Source organism: Amblyomma americanum, chromosome 5, assembly GCF_052857255.1.
Source record: "Amblyomma americanum isolate KBUSLIRL-KWMA chromosome 5, ASM5285725v1, whole genome shotgun sequence".
NCBI lineage: Eukaryota > Metazoa > Arthropoda > Arachnida > Ixodida > Ixodidae > Amblyomma > Amblyomma americanum.
The window spans coordinates 133,855,181-133,878,108 of record NC_135501.1 but is presented as its reverse complement, the minus strand read 5'-3'; the positions used below and the strand labels follow the sequence as shown (position 1 = coordinate 133,878,108).

General features: G+C 45.6%; 1 long non-coding RNA gene across 9 annotated transcripts in view; it reads right to left on the bottom strand.

Moving 5' to 3' along the window:
* LOC144132694 (uncharacterized) overlaps nt 1–22,405 on the bottom strand; it is a 288,454-nt gene extending 266,049 nt beyond the window's left edge. For 2 of the 9 annotated variants that reach the window (XR_013314904.1, XR_013314909.1), the window contains exons 1-3: nt 3,322–3,509; nt 1,530–1,594; nt 571–657 (exon numbers count right to left, since the gene is read on the bottom strand). This is a non-coding gene — a long non-coding RNA (uncharacterized LOC144132694). Of the gene's footprint in view, nt 1–570; nt 754–1,529; nt 1,599–2,795; nt 3,011–3,321; nt 3,510–12,039; nt 12,347–13,030; nt 13,118–13,997; nt 14,063–15,320; nt 15,489–18,070; nt 18,424–21,058; nt 21,136–22,303 lie in introns of those variants that run through there. The other 7 variants (XR_013314905.1, XR_013314901.1, XR_013314906.1 and 4 more) reach the window with 7 other exon arrangements.
* Nucleotides 22,406–22,928: the final 523 nt, after the last annotated feature.

Below are 22,928 nucleotides of genomic sequence, written 5' to 3'. Positions count from 1 at the left end.
GGTTCTCTGTATCAGGTCCGGTTCTTAGCGATATGGATATCTTTTTTTAGCGATAGAATTTTTGCAACTGGGTCATGGTAGCTGAGCTCATTGATTTCAAGTACTCCGGTCAGCTGCCTGGTCACCAGGACTACAGATATAGCACATTGTTCACAGCACTGGGACTAGCTTCCGTGGGCCGGCGCGCTAAGAAAGCACACACACTACGCAAAAATACGCTAATACGACACCAAAAAAAAAAATCTCCCCACTAGGAAGAAGGATGGAACCGCAAAAAGAGCGAAGCGCTAACAGCATTCCCTATGGCCTACATCTCTCAGTTACCTCATGGTTTCCTTTCTTCGCACAGGAAGGTTTAATTCGCATTAACCAGGAAAACAAATATAAAAATTCATACTCTGAACTAGGATACATTATAGCTAATTCTTGATAACGAATAGTAGCGCTCTTATGGTGTGAAACAGTCATAAAAAATACGTCTTTTAATGGCTATTCCTTTGTTGCTGCTCGGCAGCGCTATTAGCGGTGAGAAATGTATAAAAAACTGATAATACAGTAGATTTGGCTCACCGCAGAAGCAGCGACATTCTTCCGCTGTTATGTAGCATCCAACTTTAGAGCCAGGTTTGCAGTACAGCCCAGGGCACACCGGGTCAGCTAGAAAGGCGACACAGAGCGAAAAAGCTCCGGTAACTAGTTTTCGCAGACTTTTCAACACTCTATACTCAATCCCACGGATGAAAGTGATTGTGCTATGAAAGAAAGATAACAAATCGTCTGTTTGCGCAATCGAATGAGATGCGGAGAGGAGTCAAAGAAAGCAGGGGTGGCGGATATGTTAGGATGAGCAGGTGGTATACTAAGAAGTCTGCAGGGACGGATGGTGAAGAGTTCGTGCCGGACAAAGTCATCCTAACGTGCCGAACGTGCCTTTCAGCAGCAGCGGAATTGTTAGATTGTTGATTATGTTTATCCGGTCGCGAGTACCTGTTGACAAACAGAGGTTAACTTGCTTTACTAAGAAAAAACACAACTAAGATGAATATAGTCAGGGCACTGGTGGCAGAATAATCAAACTTGTGCCGTCTTCTTTCATGTGAATGTCCCATTTGTGCAATCCATCTTTACACTACTCTGAACCAACTTGCCCAACAACACTTCATGCAGAATAATCAAAACTAATTGAGGAAAATGGACTTCGGACTGCGTTATTGATTCAAGAGCATATAAGCCAAAAACAAGGTAGAATTTATAAAAGCAGCATAAAACAAAACATTACTGTCTGAGCCTTTTCCGGGAAAGAGGCCTAACATAACACCCTGACTTCGTTTTAATGGGTGGCAGAAATAGCAAGGCCACCCAAAGAAACCTCCAGCAAGGTATAATATAGAAATTTTCCACAAAATAGCCCTATCTTGAGGGACTTCTTTTTTAGACAGAACCCACGAATGGTGCGTTCAGGAGCGGTCGAAATAGCAAGGCCGGAAATCGGAAGTAATGAATTACGCCCCTCCAATATTCGTGCTTACCTCTAGCCACTTGCGTCAGGAGGACGTACACAAGGACACCAATCGCAAGGAACTTCATCGCTTTACTGCCAAAAGAAATGAAATCAACAAAGCAATTTTCAATGCAAAGTAAATGACGAGACATGTTCTGTCAAATGAAATAAATAAAGGTATTCGGCACATCAACCTTACGAGATAGGGTATATAATACTGTTGTATTCCGCCGGATTCGCCCCGAAAATAATTACCATCTGAGCAGCTTTACTTTTTATGATACCAGTGAATACGTGGTGGATGGCTAGCTTTTGCGGCGCAACTTGCACAGAAGGAAATAAAGGACCGTATATTTGATTGCGGTGATATTTCCTTACAGTCAAATTTCACATTGGCCGCCACCGTACGGGAGGAAGATTTCCTTACGTTGATATGATGCAAGCATGCAGATTGTATGAGAGCGTTAGTGAAAGATTGAGGCAGCATATCATGGCACTTGAAAAACGCATACCGCTAGTCGCAGAGCTTCGAACTAGCAACACCCTCAATGTAATGGTTAGAACACAAGGTTCGCTTCTAGAAACTTAGTGTTAATAACGTGGAAGGCACGAAGCCTGTCGATTGCGCCTATCAAGGCATAAAGAAAAATGTAAACAGACAATCCTTAGTCTGTAGTTTTTCGTGTACATTCAACAGTCAATTCTTTTTAACTGTCCTAAACCTGCGCTGTTCAATGGGGGGGGGGGGGGGAGGAGACATCACTACTTAAGATTACAAGGATACTGATCCCTGCCAGACGAGCTCATTTTTGGCTACTAGATGGCTCAAGAATCGCCGTGTATACGCCGTTCGATTCATGTGCCTAAAGAAGTCATACTCAGTCCTTAACTGGCCTGAAGATTCCGAGAGAATTTAAAGAACGAGTAGAGATAAGTTCACTGCATTGTCTAGTTTGAAAGACCTGAGTAATAAACCTTGAAAAATATTCGTCACCAAGCTTGCATACCTATACATATATTTACGTGCCTGACAGTATCTGTAACATTCCCCCATTGTTGAAAGATTCGATTAACCTTCTAAAGACCTGCACGTTGTCTTCGCAACGTCACTGCAGGCATTTCTGGTTCAATCAATGGTCGTCTATAAAAATCAACATTCTGAAACTTTTTGAATAAAACGCAGGCAGACGTTGGTTAGAGCACATTAAAGGTTAACTAGAGGAATTTAGAGACCAGGTGCGTAGTCTGGAGAGTGCGCTGATATCATCACTTAGAGTGCAGGGAGAGCATTTACCTTTGGTGAGTCTCTGCGGCCAGGAACTCTAGTGCAGCACAAGAAATTGGTCACAAGACGTAGAGTAAAGTAGAAGTGCGGTACACGTTTCTCGGCAGGTAGAGCAGTTCTCAGCGCGCCGAGGTGGAAGCACCGGAAAAAGTCGCGTCGATACGCAGCCGCCGCTTAATATTCCGCCTTTGCTTGGGCGGGTGCAATAGAGGAAAGTCTTTCCTCTGCATTTTTTTAAAGCGGCAACAGCGTATGAGTTGAGAAGTGATTTCCTAATTTTCGCGCATTCGCCTATAGGAGCTGCGAGCCGTAAATATTATCAACCGCTGTTTGTAACAAAAGCCCGCAAGCATTTGTGAGAGGACTTCTTAGAGGCTGACACACGGAGAGGTGAAAAAGCGCTGGGTAAGACGTTAGTGAATATTTAGTCAGGTACTTAGACCAATGTAATAGAGGTTGCAGAGTCCTGAAACTCCGGACTACACGGGGCGCGTGGTGTTCTTGCCTGCACTGAAAGTGCACAAGCAGCATTTACCTTTGGTACGTGTCTGCGGTCAGCAACTGAAGAACAGCAACAAAACTACATCCGAAGGAAGCCTAAGATGAACAAAGAATGGGGCCAGCGAGAGCGCTCAGCGCTTTTCACCACCCTGAGCTCCTTTCGGTACGTTAGGGCAACGTCCGGAAACAGCCGCCCCGCTACGCCACCGCTCTTTAAGTATTCCCGCGTTGTCTGCGCGGGGATGATAAGAGGACAGCCGCTTCTCGAGATGTTTTTAAACCGTCAGCAGCATATGCGTGGCGCGGTGTATTGCGTGGCTTTTGCGTTATGGGCCAGGAGCGCCTCAGCGTAAATATTATGCACCGCTTATCGTAACATAAACTTGCGAGCTTATGTGGCACGGTTTCACTGTGGTTGCAACTCTGAAGCGTGTCACACGTGGGGCGTTTTTCGGGGCCAATCGTTGGCGCCGGTGGCGCCGCGACGATGTCTGATCAGTGAAGGACGCGAAAACATGCGTTGTCACCGAAAATACAGCATCTGCCGAACGCCGACTTTGCTCCACCGCAGGAAGCGGAGAGTGGAGCCAGAAAACGAGAATCGGGTTGGAGCTCTCGCGTTTCTTGGGCGTGCGGGCGAAGCAAAGAACACGAACTTTCAGCCTGTGTGAACATGGTGTTTTGTGCACTTAGTCTCTAGTGCGCAAACGAAGCTCGCGGATAGCCTCACTGAAAGCACAGATTTATTCATCGTAGGACAAACTATCAACCGCACACATGGAAGTGTTTTGCGCTATTTGGGGCGCAATGTTAATAAATTAAATCTGCCAAACACGTGGCCTGAAGAGCGACCGAAGAAACAACGGCAACAGTCATTCCATACTCACTAACCGTTGCCATGAATAGTACTTATTCTCTATTTTCTGGCATTATAAACGTGCGGAAGCAACCAAAGATCACACAGTTGCATGATTACATGCGAAGAATCGGCGGTGCCCATTACTGAGCTTCAAATGCTGCCATGGAGGTGCTACGTGCTGTTATCAAAGTGTAGTCCTGAACCAGATGAATATCTTATCTCCAACCTACATAAATATGTAAGGAGTGTACCAGTACGTACCCTACTTTGCACTGCACTATGTAACTGGTCCGGTCTTTATTCTTGACCAGTCGGCTCCGCTGAGTGATCGCGAAATTCGTTCCTGAAAAATGTGGCCTCCCGGCCGCAGAATATAATTATGCATCACACAAACATGGCTTTCAACCTTTCCTCGCGTCGACGAACAAACACTCGTACGCTGATTTGATTACCATTCGTGTTTAAACCGAAAAGTGGTGATTACAATAGATAGCTTAATGTTCTTTACTAAAAATTCTAGTGGCCGGCTTTCACAATGCCGTAGCGAATTCTACCCTCTGCATGCAAAAAAAAAATAGGAAAACTTGAACTGCACAAGAATGGTTGCAAACAGCCCTGCTTTTAGTATCAAACATTTATTCGGCTTCAATGGGCCTAGAACTCTCGCAATGGGAAGAAAACGTGGCGTTAGTGCGTTAATAAATACCATGGTGGCTCCACTGGCGTACGAATCTTAGATGTGCTCTCAAAAACAAAAAAGAAAACGTGGTGAACTTCATCCCTACAGCCTATCCTGACCAGGACATCGCACGCTGTAGAAATTCCTTTGTGCTTAAGAACGATGAAACCGAACATCATGGGCAGCTGTACTTCTGCAAATGCTTAAAATATTTCTTTTTAACAAGCGCCAACAATCGCCTTTCTTTCAAACTGTAAATAATTCCAGCAGCATATGACATTCTCACAGCTTGAAAGACCTTTGTGCGATTGAACGGAACCATAGCGCAAGGTGTTGCTATAGTTTTAATTGCAGGAACAGCTGCTGAATGTGGAAAAAACAGCACCACTTCTCTTAGACACTGCGATATTTTATTCTGGAAACCATCTTTAATGGATATTTTCTTTTCTCCATGCACATGCAATGAGGCACGTTAGTTTTTCGTATCTGCGCCCAAAGCATGAAGTATCCTCTTTCGCCAGAGAACTAGTCCCAAGGCATCTGAGAAGGTTCGGAAATTAAGGCTATAAAAGGAAAAAAGTATGATGGTGGTCATGGCATAGTCTGTAGATTTCAGCACCTCAACTTTGGTCGAAAATTAACGACGTAAGCGGCAACACATGCAGCGCTTGTGTACCAATGCCATGAAAAATGACGTTTTCACTATTTGAAATAAGAAAATACAAAAATAGGCATTGAAAGCAAATATATTACTGCATTGGTGCGTACCATTAGTACGAGTACTTGTTTGGCTATATAAGCGGACAGTGCATGTCATACGCACATGAAGTCTGATAGACAAGGGATGACCTACGCACAGTTGATGCCATTGTATTGCTCTCCGAGGACGAACAAAAATAAACCGTCTTTACCGCCTTTAAGGAGGGCAGTGTATGTAAAATTAAGCAAAGAGTTTGTTTTAAATTCTTCGAAAGCAGAGCTGGAGGACACCGAGACAGAATAGATGATACATAAACGGCCCAGACCGGCTACTTTGATTCTATTCTAGAGTTAAGCAAATTTTGCAATAAGAAATGTGAACTGCAATCCTCATTAAGATACTCAGGTTCGTGGATAGATGGATGGAAGGTAGGAGCGTCCCCTTTGAAACGAGGGAGTGGTTGTTGCCACTATGCTCTGTTTTTCCCTTTATTTTTGTTTACTCTGCTGTAAGTTGTTAATACAATTCGCCATTTCCTTTAAAAAAAACCGCCTTCCTACACTTTAAAACTTATGTCACCTCTCTGTTTTTTTACCACCTATCCTCCAATCGCTTTTTGCTGATTTCCACCACGGATTTATTTACATGGCTTTTGTTATCTCTAAACCCTAAGGCCTCGTAATTATAGATGAACACGCCACCTCGCGGAGCATTCCAAAAGCGTAGCACCCCAGGCTGCCGTGCTATGTTCATTACGCTCTATCGTGGTTTCTCGTGTTAGGCAAAGCACCAGCGCTGTTTTCGCTGCTCCGGACCTTCGCTGGTCAAGAGATATTGCGCAAAAAAACTCACAACAAAATAATAAACATTGCCATATTTTCTGGCCTTTAGCGACTACCGTTATCTGTAGGCCATCAATGCCGAAAACCGTGTTATTTAGTGGGGATAATTTCAACTAGTACCTTTGATAAGACTAGAGAGTCCGGAGTTACACTGCGCTAACATGATTATTCTTATGGCCTGCTAACACTCCTGGCTACAAATTCTTAACTAATAAACGCTTCCTGCGCTCACAGGATCCATTTCCGGTGGCCGCAGAGAATCAGTGGGTAGAAAATTGATTATCCTTTATTTCTGTGCCAGCATACACTTTTGAGAGGGGACACGAGGGAAAGAGCTGCGATATGCACCTCGGAGGCCCATTCTGGCCAGTGTCGGCAGGAAGCGCCGCGCGAGAACACAAGAGCACGGCATGCACAAATAAATTCAATAGGGGAGCAAATTCAATGAGCAATTCATTTTGCAACGGATATTCTTGGTGGAAATGAGGTGAACGAATTGTCTCGGAGGTACGCGTGCTCCGGACTTGGGTGCTCTCTGCTGTTCTCTGTGTGGTCCCTGTGCTCTTGACCTGTCTGCTGAGCCCGGGGCGTTCTTGAGTCGTTTCCATCTTGGACCACGTAACATCTTTGGTGGAGGTGCGGAGTTTACGCTGAATACACCACGCAGCTTCGCAGGTGTCGTCAGGCCGGGTCTACCACCATGGCTCCACCCGGCGAGTCAAGGAGCCCCACTAACCCCACTACCGCTCTTTTCGTGGTCATGGCTCCTCCTCGCGACCCCGGCACGTTTTCCGACACTGTTGTCACGGATGTCGAAGACTGGCTTAACCTCTACGAACGCGTCAGCACCTATAACAGGTGGGGCCTCATGTTAATGCTCGCCAATGTCATCTTTTATCTCAATGGCACGGCACAAGTGTGGTACGAGACCCACGATGAAGAATTAACAAGCTGGGACACCTTTAAGGAGAATTTCAGGACGATATTCGGTAGGCCTGATGACCGTCAGCTCGTCGCTAAGAAACAACTCGCGTCTCGAGCACAATCTTCGACAGAAAGCTACGTGGCCTACATTCAGACATCTTGGCTCTTTGGAACAATGTCGACGCTGCCGTGAGTGAGACCGATGAGGTGGGCCACGTGCTCAGAGGCATTGCAGACGATGTTCTCAACTTGCTTGTTTGTAAAGACTGTGCCACTATTGGCTCCATCATTAAAGAGTGCCGTAGATTGGAGCAAGTGAAAGGCCACCGCGTTCCGCAATCGTTTTCTTGCCTTCCTAACACGGCCGCGACATCTTCCTGTGAGGACCAGCGATCGCCATCCCGCGCGTCCTCGGACGCCCCTGTCGTCACCGATTCAGTCACCCGGATCGTCCGACCTGAACTGTAGGCCCTCGCACCTGTTATATCTCCACCATCCGTCCGTGAAACTACCCTGCCCGTTGTGTCGCTTATTCAGGCTGTCATCAAGCAAGAACTGACAAACCTGAATCTTTTCCACCAGGTGTGTTCCATTGGCCGCTGTTGTGCTCGCGCTTCCTTCCTGCTGTGGAGTTCGGCGAAGCTGAGCATGGGGAGGATTCCCTGACGACCACCGCGATGGTGGGTCAGCCCTCTTGGGGAGACGGGGCTGCAGGAATGCCGGAAGCAGCGACGACAATAGCGCCCCCACGTGTTCGAACAGGAATGCCGGAAGCAGCGACGACCATAGCGTTCCCACGTATTCGTTCAGGAATGCTGGAAGCAGCGCATAAGCGTATTCGTTCCGGTCCTCAGACGATGAAGTGCGGTATCAGTGTGGTCCCCTTCGGTCACGCTGGGGTTGAACAATTGCCCGAGTGCTGCACCTTCGACAGAGGTTCCGCGTTTCGGTCATCAGTACAAGATCTTTCAACCCCTGCTGGGAGACAGCCTGCATTCCCGTGTCATGCAGGCGCTTTCTGGGTGAACATAGGCGCGGTCCGGACACACATGCGCGCCCACCTGGAGGCCGCGTGGACCACGTGACCGGGTCCTCTTCCCTTTCCCTCGACCAGGCTGCGAGGAAACATCAGGACCGCCCTGCCGCGGGTGGTACCATCAGTGCCATCGTGTGTTTGGACATCATTCTTGGAACTGTATTCCCCAGCTAGGGTTCTGGGGAATACGAAGAGTATTTAAGGAGCTGCTGGTTTGGTACCAGAGGAGAGCTCCCCCCTTGAGAGGTACCAGAGACTCCCGACTGCTAAGAAGCTCTCTTTACTGAGAAGCACTCTCAGTTGCCCGTAATTGTACATTATGTAAATAGTCCTTGTATAAAGGTTTCCAAGTTTTCTTCCTTCAATCGTCCTCGTCTCTTCTCCGGCCCAGTCACGCTACCTGAATCCCAACAACTGGTGGCAGCGGTGGGATGCTGCTACCTGAATTCCAACAACTGGTGGCAGCGGTGGGACGCTGCTACCTGAATCTCAACAACTGGATGGCAGCTGTGGGACGTCCACGTGAAGTTACCGGCTCCAACGGACTTCGGCAGCTACGGGACTGACAGGCGTCAGCTATACCTTGGCAGGGTGAGTGCCCAATGTTTTCCGTTCATTTCGCCAGACCGTACTAGCAGAGGCAGATGCTAGGTGCGGATTCCTGTTGTCTGGGAAATTGATTTAGCGAAACTGTTTTGTCCATTTCTAGCTAGGGCTTTTGTTTTAGTGGGCTTGTTAACGCATGGTGGAGCTCACGATGGCGAAGTTAAAAGTGCAGGAGCTGCTCGAAATTTGCCTGGAGCTGGGGACTTCGCTATGTTTTGCGAAAAGAAAAAATGAAATTGTCGAGGTTAGGCGGCAGGAGGAGGTGAGTACTGAGGAGGTCGACGAGGCTTGGGAAACTTTTGTTGGACGCAAAGAAGAGCAGAAAATACGGGAACTTTGTGAGCAGAAAGAAAGAGAAGAGCTTCGGTTGGCTCAAGAGAGACGGGAGGTCCGTGAACATGCTCGAAAAATGAAGGATTTCGATATCGCGTCGAACGGAGGGAATACGGCGCGTCTTAGCCCTTTAGCTTCGGTAGAGGAGCAAGGGAGGCAGAGATTGCAGGATCTCGTCTCACCATACCGAATGGGAGGCGATATTGCACTCTTTTTGGTAAATGTCAAACGTGCATGCGGGGAGGTGCACAACGACAAGAGCGCTTGGTCGGAGAAGTTACTTCCTTTCCTTCCGTGTGAGGCGGCCGAAGTGGTGGCTCGCCTCTTACGGGAAGAGTGTGATGAGTACGAGAAGGTAAAGAGCGCACTGCTTAGAAAGTACCGGCTTTCTGCTGAAGCCTTTAGGCAGCGATTCAGGCAGGCAAAGAAAGGCGGAGATTCGCATACTGACTTCACGTACCGGCTTAAAGTCAACTTAAACGAGTGGCTTAAGACCGCTCAGGTGCACGGAAGTCATGACAAGGTACTGAAGTGCATCGCACTAGAGCAGTACTATAGCGCGATTCCAGAAGATCTGAGGATATGGCTGCAACATAGGCTAACAGACATAGACCTAGACAAAGCGGCACAGCTCGCAGACGAGTATTACGGCCGCCGAAACCTCCAAAGCAAGGCAAGGTACGATAACAGGTTAGGAAAGGGAGAAACCTATTTAAAGAGAATTTAAAGAGATTCCCCGACCAAAGGGTGCCACCAGCACAACGGAATCACCGAACAAAGGAAGCGGGATCGAAAGGAGGAGGTAGCAAAAACAAGATGGAGTCACCCTAATCTGCCGATTCGCCGAAACAGCAGGCACCTGGAGCTCGCGCGTTTGAAGGGCGAAAGCCCATTGTCTGCTATAATTGCAACAAGGAGGGTCACATCTCAGTGAACTGCAAACAGCAAAAGATGGCGTTCGCGTGCATGCGAGAGTCGGAGGAAAACCTTAAATTGCTGGAGCCATACATGCGGGACGTGGTGATAAATGGCAAGAAATTCAGGGCGCTGCGGGATTCAGGGGTTACCATGGATGTTGCTCACCCTTCCTGTGTTTCCTCCACGGGCTACACCGGCGAATGCGCCTGGGTTAAGCAGGTCGCCGAATAACAGAGTGCATGCTTTCCTATAGCCAAGGTGCCTCTAGAGGGGACTTTTGGCAGGCTAGACACAGAAGCGGCAGTTAACGCAAACTTGCCGACATACTTTCCCTACCTGTTTTCGAACAAATCCGAGCAGCTGCTGAAAGCGAAAGGTCTCTCTTTCACCTCTGGCTTGGCTTGCATAGCGCTAACACGTTCTCGAGCGCGAGAGCTCGGAAAGAAACATGACTACGCTCGGATAAATGAGCAGGCACCCAACCATTCTGCCGACCAGCCAGGGGATCCTTGCAGGATAACTGATCCGTCTAAACCGCTTGAGCATGACCATGAAGGTGTTGCCGAACAAGCGGTAGCTCATGAAATCCAAGGAACTGCCGATTCCGTAGAGAATGTGGCAACAGGAACTAACGCGAAGGGTTCGACATTAACACCTGCTTCGACTTGTTGGGAGGAGTTGACTAAGGTTGATACGAAAGCACTTATTGCAGAGCAGAAAAGCGACCCATCGTTAAGAGCTCTAAGCAATAAGGGGAGCGAGGGAGTCGCCAGAAAGAACATCAGCTTTCATGAGAAATCAGTCCTTCAGTACCGGAAATACTGCGACTCAAAGGGACGCGCATATGAGCAACTCCTAGTGCCTGAGAAGTACTGGCGGCAGCTTCTAGAGCTCGCACACGGAAATGCATGGGCGGGCCGCCTGGGCATAAAGAAATCAAAAGCTAGATTAGCCCTCGAATATTACTGGCCTCGCTGCTGGATAGATGTGGAACAGCTTGTTAGATCTTGCGTCACCTGCCAGCGGATCGCCAAGTCGACGGATAAACTGAAAGCACCCATGACACTAGTTCCCATGTTTACAGAGCCCTTTCGGCGTCTTGTAATAGATACTGTCTTGTAATAGGCCCTGTGCTCTTGACCTGTCTGCTGTGCCCGGGGCGTTCATGCATCGCTCCCGTCTTGGATCACGTAGCAATATTATGAAATCACAGTTGATCATACTGGCCAAGTAAATAAAACACGCAAATTAGGGAGTCTGGAGGTCTGTTCTGATTAATTTTTGTCTTTGAGAGCAACAAGGAATATTGTTAATTTGTAGGATATTAAATAACCATGATAATTAGTGCAGAAAAATGGTAAAGACCACGAATTACGCTGCCGTGCTTTGTGCAATATATTCGAAATTACCGTAGTGATTTTTAATGTTAAACTGCACGGGGAACGTGGCGGCTGCCGAACCAACTAGAATAGTTTATGGAGGTCTTATGTGTTTGGCAGAGGACTTAAGAGAACTGCGGTGTCCAGGTTTTTTATCTCTTAGTTTTCTGCTCTGCTGAACTGAAAGAAAGGTTCAACCATTGCTGAGAAGCCGTTACGCTTTTTCCTACTTCTTCCGGATTAGGCCAATGTTTCTGTAGTGTTTATGCCTTCCGCCTGCTAGAATTGCCTAAATTTACTTGTATAGCGGCGTCATGCTACTTGCGATTTTCTTCGCATGAAGGAGGCTTTTATCATCATCCCTCTACTTACGACGTGTATAAGCAAATGACCAGCCGTAGCGAAGTTCGAACAACCCAAAACAAAAGTGAAAGACAATCTTTATTCAACAAGATTATTCATATTGCATAGCGTAATGGCATTCTCTTGGAATAATCAGTGGCATACTTTAAATGCTGGAATTGATTCTAAGGGTCAATGCAGCAACGCATGCATTTTAATACGATATAGCATTCTCTAGTCCGAGGCGAAATTCTAAGAGTTCCCCGCACTATACACAAAAGGAATGAGGCCGGGAATCTTCAGTGCGTCTTCAAAGAGGCGAAGTACCGCAGCGACACTTGCAAGGGGCGAATGCCTCGGTATAGCACTGCAAAGCTTGAGGAGCATGGCATGCGGATGAGAAGGATTTGCGCACGTAATCGCAAGGATCTTTGTCTTCCACTGCAAGTAAATACAAAGGTAAGTGCGTAGTGAAGCTTTCAACTAGGCAATGGGCTCCTGGTAGCGTGGGAAAAAATGCACAAGTAGAAGATTTTAACCGCAAGAACAAAGAAACGCAGAGCAATTCGAATGGAAAACACGGTTTTCTGTATCAGGTGCGGTCCTTAGAGATATGAAGACTTTTTAGCGATAAAATGTTTAGAACTGGGTCAAGGTAGCTGAGCTCATTGATTTCATGTACTCCGGTCTGCTGCCTGGTCACCAGGACTACAGATATAGCACATTCTTCATAACACTGGGTCTAGCTTCCCTTTGCCGGCGCGCTATGAAAGCACCCACACTCAAAGAAAAAAAAAATCTCCCCAATAGGAAGAAGGAAGGAATCGTAAAAAGAGCGAAGCGCTAACAGCATTCCTTATGGCCTGCATCTCTCAGTTACCTCATGATTTCCTTTCTTTCTACAGGAAGGTTTTATTCCCTTTATCCAGGAAAACAAATATGAAAATTCATATTCTGAACTAGGATACATTATAGCTAATTCTTGATAACGAATAGTAGCGCTCTTATGGTGTGAAACAGTCATAAAAATACGTCTTTTAATGGCTATTCCTTTGTTGCTGCTTGGAAGCGCGAGTAGCGGTGAGAAATGTATCAAAAACAGATAATACAGTGGATTTGACTCACCGCAGAAGCAGCGACATTTTTCCGCCGTTAGGTAGCATCCAACTTTAGAGCCAGGTTTGCAGTACAGCCCAGGGCACACTGGGTCAGCTAGAAAGGCGACACAGAGAGAAAAAGCTCCGGTAACTAGTTTTCGCAGACTTTTCAACAACCTATACTCGATCCCACGGTTGAAAGTGATTGGGCTATGAAAGAAAGATAACAAATCGTCTGTTTGCGCAATCGAATGAGATGCAGAGAGGAGTCAAAGAAAGCAGTGGTGGCGGATATGTTAGGATGAACAGGTGGCATACTAAGAAGTCTGCAGGGATGGACGGTGAACAGTTTGTGCCGGACAAACTCATCTGAACGTGCCGAACGTGCCTTTCAGCAGCACCGCATTTGTTAGATTGTTGATTATGTTTATCCGATCGCGAGTACCTGTTGACAAACAGAGGTTAACCTGCCTTACTAAGAAAAAAACACAACTAAGATGAATATAGTCAGGGCACTGGTGGCAGAATAATCAAACTTGTGCAGTCTTCTTTCATGTGAATGTCCCATTTGTGCAATCCATCTTTATGCTACAATGAACCAACTTACCTAACAACGCGTCATGCAGAAAATCAAAGCTAATTGAGGAAAATGAACTTCGGACTGCGTTAGTGATTCAAGAGCATATAAGCCAAAAACAAGGTAGAATTTATAAAAGTGGCATAAAACAAAACATTACTGCCTGAACCTTTTGCGGGAAAGAGGACATCCACCCTAATATAACACCCTGACTTCGTTTTAATGGGTGGCAGAAATAGCAAGGCCATCCAAAGAAACCTCCAGCAAGGTATAATATAAAAATTGTCCACAAAATAGCCCTATCTTGAGGGACTTCTTTTTTAGACAGAACCCACGAATGGTGCGTTCCGGAGTGGTCGAAATAGCAAGGCCGGAAATCAGAAGTTATGAATTGCGCCCGTCCAAAATTCATGCTTACCTCTAGCCACTTGAGCCAGGAGGACGTACACCAGAACACCAATGGCAAGAAACTTCATCGTTTTACTGCCGAGAGAAATGCCATTCAACAAAGCAATTTTCAAATGCAGAATGAAATGACGAAACCTGTTTGGTCAAATGAAATAAATAAAGGGATGCGACGCATCAACCTTACGAGATAGGGTATATAATACTGTTGTATTCCGCAGGAATCACCCAGAAAATAGTTACCATCTGAGCAGCTTTACTTTTTAGGATGCCAGTCAATACGTGGTGGATGACTTGCTGCGGTACTTTTGCGGCGAAACTTGCACAGAATGATATAAATCACGTTATATTTGATTGCGGTGATATTTCCTTACAGTCAAATTTCACATTGGCCGCCACCGTACGGGAGGAAGATTTCCTTACGTATATACTGTTGATATGATGCAAGCATGGAGACTGTATGAGAGCGTTAGTGAAAGATTGAGGCAGCATAATATGGCACTCGAAAAATGCATAGCGCTAGTCGCAGAGCTTCGAACTAGCAGCACCCACCATGTAAGTCATTAAGTACAACTGCATAAAAATTGGTTAGAACACAAGGTTCGCCTCTAGAAACTTAGTGTTAATTACGTGGAAGGCACGAAGCCTGTCGATTGCGCCTTTCAAGGCAAAAAGAAGAATGTAAACAGACAATCCTTAGTCTGTAGTTTTTCGTGTACATTCACAAGTCAATTCTTTTGAACTGCCCTAAACATCCGCTGTTCAATGGGGGGGGGGGGGGGATACATCACAACTTAAGATTACAAGAATACTAATCCCTGCCAGACGAGCTCATGTTTGGCTACTAGATGGCTCAAGAATCGCCGTGTATACGCCGTTCGATTCATATGCCTAAAGAAGTCATACTCAGTCCTGAACTGGCCTGAAGATTCCGAGAGAATTTAAAGAACGAGTAGATATAAGTTCACTACATTGTCTAGTTTGAAAGACCTGAGTAATAAACCTTGAAAAATATTCGTCACCAAACTTGCATATCTATACATATATTTACGTGCCTGACAGTATCTGTAACATTCCCCCGATTGTTGAAAGATTCGAGTAACCCTCTAAAGACCTGAAATTTGTCTTCGCAACGTCACTGCAGGCATTTCTGGTTCAATTAACAGTCGTCAATAAAAATCAACATTCTGAGATTTTTTTTAATAAAACGCAGGCCGATGTTGGTTAGAGCAGACGGAATGTTAACTAGAGGCATTTGAAGACCAGCTGCGTAATCTGTAGGGATCGTGGTTATTTGCGCTGATATCATTACTTAGAGTGCAGGGAGAGCATTTACCTTTTGTGAGACTCTGTGGTCAGCAACTAGAGAGCAGCACCATAAATTGGTCGCAAAATGTAGAGTGAAGTAGAAGTACGGTGCGCGTTTCTCGGCAGGTAGAGCAGTTGTCAGCGCGCCGAGGTGAAGCACCGGAAAAAGTCCCCTCAATACGCAGCCGCCGCTTAATATTCCGCCGTTGTCTGTCCTGGTGCAATAGGAGGAAAGTTTTTCCTCTGGACCTTTTTAAAGTGACAACAGCATATAAGTTGCGAGGTGAATTGCCTAATGGTTTTGCATTGGACTGGGAGGTGCAATTCGTAAATATTATCAACCTTTCCTTGTAAAAAAGCCCGCAAGCATTTGTGAGGGCCCTTCATAGAGTCTCACACATGGAGAGGTTAAAAAGCGCTGGCGAAGGTGTTTGTGAATATTTGGTTACCATAAAATTTCATTCAGCAATGCCGAAAGAGATGTTCGCGGGCTTTGTCACCTGGTAATGATGCACCTTGCTGGAGAATGGGAGAGTAGAATTAAAATGCTTCGTAAAGTTGGGGTCGACTGAAATGGGGGCACAAAAATACATGCATTTTTATTTTTCACGAAATGATGGTCCAGAATACAGATACTCATAGGTGGTAATACCTGTACAAGTTAGCAGTTGCTGGGAGTAACTTCCCATCAGAGACCTTAGGATCAGTTATGAGTGGTTATGGTAGTTTCAAGTGAATATAAAAAGAACAATAATTTTCTTTTGTTTCTTTAAAGACTGCAGCCAGATAAGCAAAGAAGAAAGCATGACGAATACACCTTCCTTATCCGCGTGTAGAAGACTGAGGTTGTTCTGTTCGAAGTTGGCAATCAAGGGTCTTAGGTCTTCACGCCCCTTGTTGCTTGCCCCTGTCTTCTCCAGGCATCCAATGCCTTCCGACACACAGTGGTTCCTCTCTTCTGGTGGGGCCTCCTGGCGATTCTGTGCACAGCTTCTTGAAGCCCTTGTTTGTGTGCTCGTCGTTCCAGGTTGAACTTCGGGCCCATCTTCAGAATGTCATCCAAGGCTGGCGGAACGGAGGCGCCGTTCAAGTAGGTGACCAGTGTGACAGTTGCATCCTTCTAGGATTTTTTGAGCAAACCTCGCCGGAGCTCGTTCCAGTACACCTCGATGAGTATGGCAGAGCGGCGACGACGCTCTCTTAACTTCTTGGAAGTGATTCCCTACTGCCAGGGGATTTCGCGTGGGCTGTAAAAAGTTTCCCTAAACATTGGCCTGAAATTAGTGCTTTCTGCCCCCCAAAGCTTTTGCAGTCATTGCGTCCGCATCGCCAGCTCCAAGCGCTAACCTGCCTGCAAAGCAAAGCACCAAACAAAGTTTACGAAGTTTGCATTGGGGTAGTTATATTCTATCCCGACTTCTTGTGAAAAAATTTACAATGGGCAGACGGTGCAGTGCTTGAACGAGCGGCTCAGGGAACATGGCAGAACGCTGCGTTTTGGTACAGGGAGCAACCTGGCCGTACATGTCAAGGAGTGCCAAAACTGGTCAGCTTTGCTTAACAGCACTACCATTATCGGCCGCGGTAAGTCTAGGTACGAGCGCGAACTGTTAGAAGCGTTTCTAATAAAAAAATAACCAACGTGTTCGCATCAGCGACCCGTCTGTTTTTCTCACTGATAAAAAGTGGCGCTTTTTTATCTGTTTTGTAATGACGTGCGGACTTTGATGATTGTGGCATGTATGTGCGCTTGCGTAAGTAGTGGCTTTAAATACGTGGCGGAACCAATAATAAATCAGTTGAAAGTTCGACGACTGTCTGTGTGTGTCTTCTCGTGGTCCTGCGTCTTTTCTCGCTAGTTTTTTTTCTTGAACATGAGTAGTGATCGATTGCGGTGATAGCATAGTGGTCTCGCGTAGTGGCCAGCAAAGCTGGTTTGTTCGCGCCGTGATTGTTGGAAACTCAGTAGTGGTGACGGCATTCAGGAAGACACAGAAAAGCGCTTCTAAAAAACTTTATTAGGCACACCTGAGGAGCCGAAAAAGAACTGAACGACTCGTTGGCGGAGTGGCAAACAAGCACGGACGGCAATGGTAAAACTGAATGGCTTCATCTTGGCCACGCTCAATTTAAAACTGGCAGAAAACTTTCGATGTAAGGTACCGAAAGCACCTACAACAACCTCAAAAAATGTGGATGCAGTTTCGCGCGGACGCGATCAGTCGAGATAAATTTGGTCGCACCTCTCGTCAGAAACAAAATGACAGCTGCTGGCCGGCGGCTTTGAGCGTTAATGAACAAACAGTAATAAGATTCGCGGCAATATTTATTTTTGTTCTCCGGTATCACAAAGGCTTCAGACAAACATCGGCATTTTCAGGTTTGCTAGTGAGGCAGTGCTTTTTCACTTAAAGGACGCATTTTACACAAATGTAGCGTCTTGTGGTAGAATGCTGCGCTAGGCATATTCACCCATGTGTCCGCCTAGAGCGCTGACAAGAGGTTAATTTTTAGCTGCTTTAAACCTTGGAGTTTCAAGAACATAAGTTTATACTAAGAAAACTCTCACACCTTTGGCACAACAAAGTCCATCCTCTCAAAAAAATCTCATATGTCCACTAATTCTGAGGGCTGATTGTTTCCATATTTGCTTATCTGGCTCTAGTCATTTAAAAAAAATAAATGAATGCACATGAAGCCGCTGGCTTGATCAACCTGCTTGTGACATCATTTACCAGCGCATGGCTTGCCAAGATAAAGTGGGGACGCCGAAAGAAGTCAGTGAACGGCAGTCTTTATTCAAATGAATTGTCCTCACTGCATGCTGTCTTCAACAGTGATAAAGAAAATTGGGTAGGGCGAGAAGAGGGGCAAGGTGTTTAGTGATGATACTGAATTTTACTGTGCATGCAACAGCCGAAGTGTGTTGTACGATAGAGTACTGCAAAAGTGTGAGCAGTTCAGTCCGAGTTTAACCGCCGGAAAGAAAGCCAAGGCTTCTCCGCGACATTAAAAAGGTTAATAATTGCAACGACACAGGCACACATCATTCAGCAGAGAGCAGTCCAGTTCTTTAGGAGCAGGGCAGGTGCTCAAGAGATCCTCCCTAATAGGTCCACAGGGATATCTCTCTGCAAGGAAAGAAAAATATGTGTTAGTTAGAGCCTACGCTCTGCAACATGAAAGTTTTGAGATTTAGAAACTCAGAATTAAGGAGCATATATTCATTTACGATCGTAAAAGAACTGAACTGCACTGAAAGAAGGCAGATAAATACTATTGAGGCTAAGAATGAGTGTTCGGCATGAAGGGCGTACTTGCTTTTCTGCATTGCAATTGACTCTGCAATTCAGGTCCAGTTAGTATATGCGGGAGGAGGAGAGGGGGGCGTGGCAATCGAAACTTTTTGTTACTTATGCAAGAAATATGACCACATATGGCACTGATGTGAAACTTTTATGCTGATTTAAGGAATGTGTTTTATAATGAGATAGCTGGTTTAGCTACTGAAAAATTACCTTCGCAAGTCATCCTTGGGCAATTAAATATTTAGGTGCAAGTGACATAATTTTCGACGTCTACGATGAGAATATTTTGTTCTGCGTAGGAAATTGTTTAGGCCATTTTTTAGATGTCCCATACTCAAGGATATGCAGCTAAACCCCGGTATGCGTGTTTACATGAAAACGAGTGCTGCAAAAAAAATATCGAAAATAATTACACGTCTGCAGAGAAACGTTTACAGGTTGTTGCACAACTAAATGTGTTCGTAATAATTGAAAAAAAACGCGATCAGTATACTTGGGTTAGTTACGAAATATGGAAGGAATGAGTAACAGTGATACAAAAAAAAGGTAACGGTGAGCGAATTAACAACAAAGTTTATTCCCTCGCTTGCCTCTTTTGTCGCATCGTATGCTTTCTCTTTTGGCCAGAAAAAAAAAACGACATCCGAACCAGCAGAAGCTCATGTTCTTAAGATTTCTCTCCCTAACAGTAATACTTGGATGGTTTTAACTCGTCGTTGGAAATGCGAGGAATTCAGGATGCGCCGGGATCACCAGAAGCTAGATGCGCTCACAATTTTCGATGATGACAGATAAAAAAATGTAATTTTACAAATTTTACAGCATATTTGGCTGTAGTTTTTCTTCATTAGACGGAGATTAAGACCATGCGGTTATAAGAACAATGTGTTCAGAGATCGATAATCTTGACCAAACTTGCCATTCGGTGCGTTCCCTCATAACAGCTACACTGGCCTTCTGTGCGCAAGCCGGAAGGCGTTACCTCGGCCTCATCGCTAGAGATACTTTCTCGAGTAGCATGCTGCGCCCTTTGAATCCCTCGCATTAAAGTAAAAAAAAGGTTTGAAGACCGCAGCAAAAGATCGGTGCATGAAATACAAAGTTTAATACCCCTCCAAATGTGTCATTGAAGGCTCAGTAGCTAGCTGGCAAAATGAATGTTGAAAACAGCGTTGGATTTTAATTGATCTAGCATATCGGTGACAAACTTTTTATGTTTTAAATCACGATGCCTTAAAAATATGTAAAGATTTCAGAATTTCTTCCTTAAGACTCAGGTCTCCTCAACACCAATCACTGGGTGCAATGAATGCTACCTCCATTGAGCATCGCGACGGCCATAGAAAACTACTTTCCCAACGACGATCGCTAGCCTGCTCCTTAGCAGAAATTTTCTTTCCAAAAGAAAGAATGAAAACTGTGACATTTCCCTCACTGCAGTAGCAGATATAAACGCTTTCCGTTAAGAATTAACTGGGCTTGAAATTCGGTCCGCAGGTTATAATAGGGTACTGCGGAAAGCTAGAGACATGATAAGAAGATACAGGTCGTCCTCTATAGCTGCCAGGAGTTTTCAAAGCGCCTATGTGTAATAACATACGCAAATCACCCAAGAGTGACTTCCAGTAGTATTATCGAAACACCAACAAGAACGAAGAGAGTCTAGGCTGTGCCCACAATTTTATTCATCCGTAACCAAACCGCCGGACACTGCCTTTATCTAGCCCTCTTCTCATTTTCAGTTACCTATCGCACAGGAACTGATTCGTTCTTAGTATTGATCCCCCAACCTGTCAATGTTTTTCATTTCGAAAAATGTCTTTGAGCATCTATAACTCGCCGTCTGTATCTTGGCCAGTGTCCCGCAGTGGATAAGCGCTCCATTTTGCCTTCAGGTCAACATCATTTGGGAATAATGCTCAAGCAGTCAGGGCCCATTGGGATATGAAGTTCGTTCCTTAACATTTATGCCGCTTAGTAGAAAAAAAATGGTTTATGAGGAAAGGAAGTGGCGAATTATCTGTCGGACATCACGGCAGGCGCCTGAACCGCTCCTTAAGGGAAGGGATAAACGAAGGAGTGAGGAAATAAAAAAAGGAAGAAGGGGGTGCTGTAGTATAGAGCTCCGCGGTAATTTCGACCACCTAGAATTCTGAGACTGACACCGGACAGCACATGGGCGCCTTAATTCGTTTTGTCTTCATCGATACCTGGTCGCCGTGGCCGGATTCGTACCCCGGGTACCCCGGATCAGTAGCTGAGCGTCCTAACCACTGATTCATCGGAGCGGGTGCTCTTGGGGATATATTAAGACATCTCGACGAGAGGCGCCACAGTATTGCGGACATTCTCGTATCAGGATATGCACACAAGCAGGTCCAGCGGAGGACATCCAAAGGGGACGTCGAAGGACGAAACAGGGAGGAGGAAAGAAATATTGTCGTCTATGCCCACATACCTGTTTTAGCACTTGATTGAGCTTCAGATAGGCAGGCAAACATCAAGGTACCAAAGACGAACAGTTTCATCGCAGCGCTGGTGCATTAAAAAAAAAGAGTTAAAACAAAGGCTTTTCAACGCCAGATACAAGCGTGAAGTCAGTGCGGATAAATCGTTGGTGGCAACAAAGGTAATGCGTTTTTGCGATTGCTGCTACATAACGGGCGGCAAAAACGTATGTGAGGCTCTTGCAGACTGGTCCCAGAAAAAAAAGATTACGTTCTACGACGTGCTACGCTTAAACCATCCCAAAACAAGCGCGATCCACTGTCTCCTTTACACGCATACGCACCAAATGTTCTGAGTACACATAACTTTATAGTCTCTTTCCTGCTTCTACGCGTTGCGTTTGTGTAATCCAGTTGTTGCTTCCGAACACTTACAAGGTGACATCTAAAATCCGCTGCGGTGTATTTTTTTACCAAGGTTATTTCAAGAAAAATGTGGGGGTTAAATGGATTCCTCCAGTATTAATGCCGAAGAGAGCAGTACTGGCTTTTCTGATTAGTTGTTAATATTTACTATGGACAGTGCACTGCGGCGCTTTTCCGCGACGACCCGGACGTAAAAAAATTGCAAATCGCTGATTTGGTTACAGTGCAACTTCTTCACATCTTAGTATCGCTGCTGCGGTGAACGCTGGTCGATTGCGAAACTATCTGGCGACACATCTATGTAGATAACCTATTCGCATGAAGCTTGCACTAACATTGAATGAAAGATTCACAAAATAAGTAAGCATAACCTAGTGAGCGACAAAGAAAAACAGCATCAACTAAGGAGTAGCTACTGTGGAAGAATACCTGTGGAATAGAAATTAAACGCTGGCACATCAGCGGCAGAAAACACAAAGAAGGGTGCCAAGTAGAAATGCAGAACTGAACGTGGGACGGACGCGACCTCTTTGTTGAGGAAACAGATTTAATAATCGCCATATAAAGCGACATTTGTACTTCTACTGTTTTTCACAGCGCATCGTATTTCACGAACGACTGCGTTTTTAGTCCCCCCAAGCGCCATGCTGTACAGGGCTGCAACACGACACCAGTGGTTGCAGTACGACTTAAGCGTTGCCAACTTTTCAGGCACCTCGTTGATAATTAAAAAGCTTCACGAATTGTTAGTGCTCCGATAATTACCTAGAGTGAGAGTTTTCTTAGTATTTAATGCTTTAGTGGTAAGACATAGGAAAAGAAGCACTTACGTCATGAGCTCAACACCGTAGTTTTCGCAAGAGGTATTCTATGCACTGTCAGCCTTTCGAAAAAAAAAGTATCTTTCTTTACACAGCCTAGGGCTTTTCTGCGTAAAGCATACAGCGTAAGTGAGAACACAACATTTGCGCAGCCGCGCGTGACCTAATTCAACAATGGGAGGAAATTCGCAGGTGCAGCACAGCTGACGACTGGAAGAATTGATAGTGATTCACATTAAAACAAGCGAGTATACACAGTACAGACAAAGGAAAGAAATCAAGACAGACGCTGGGGATGCCTCGGTCCTGCCTCTTGGCTGGTTTCAAGAAGAATCACTGACTCAGACACACTAAAAATCAGCGGTAAAACTTAGTTTTTATTGCACATTATCGCCAAATTTTATTTTCAGGCACACTTTCGGTAGAGCGGACTTCAGCCATGGAGATAGAGGGTTGGGGCGTGCAGCTGAAAGGTGCACTCAGATATACTTTCTGAATTTCGATCATCTGTTCAATTTGTCATGCGTAATAGGCCTTACTTACGATTGTTTTTTTTCTGAGGGGGGGGGGGGGGGGGGAGGGGGGACATTGGAATGCATTTTTGACAGCAATAGATGGAGCATGACCGCGAGGT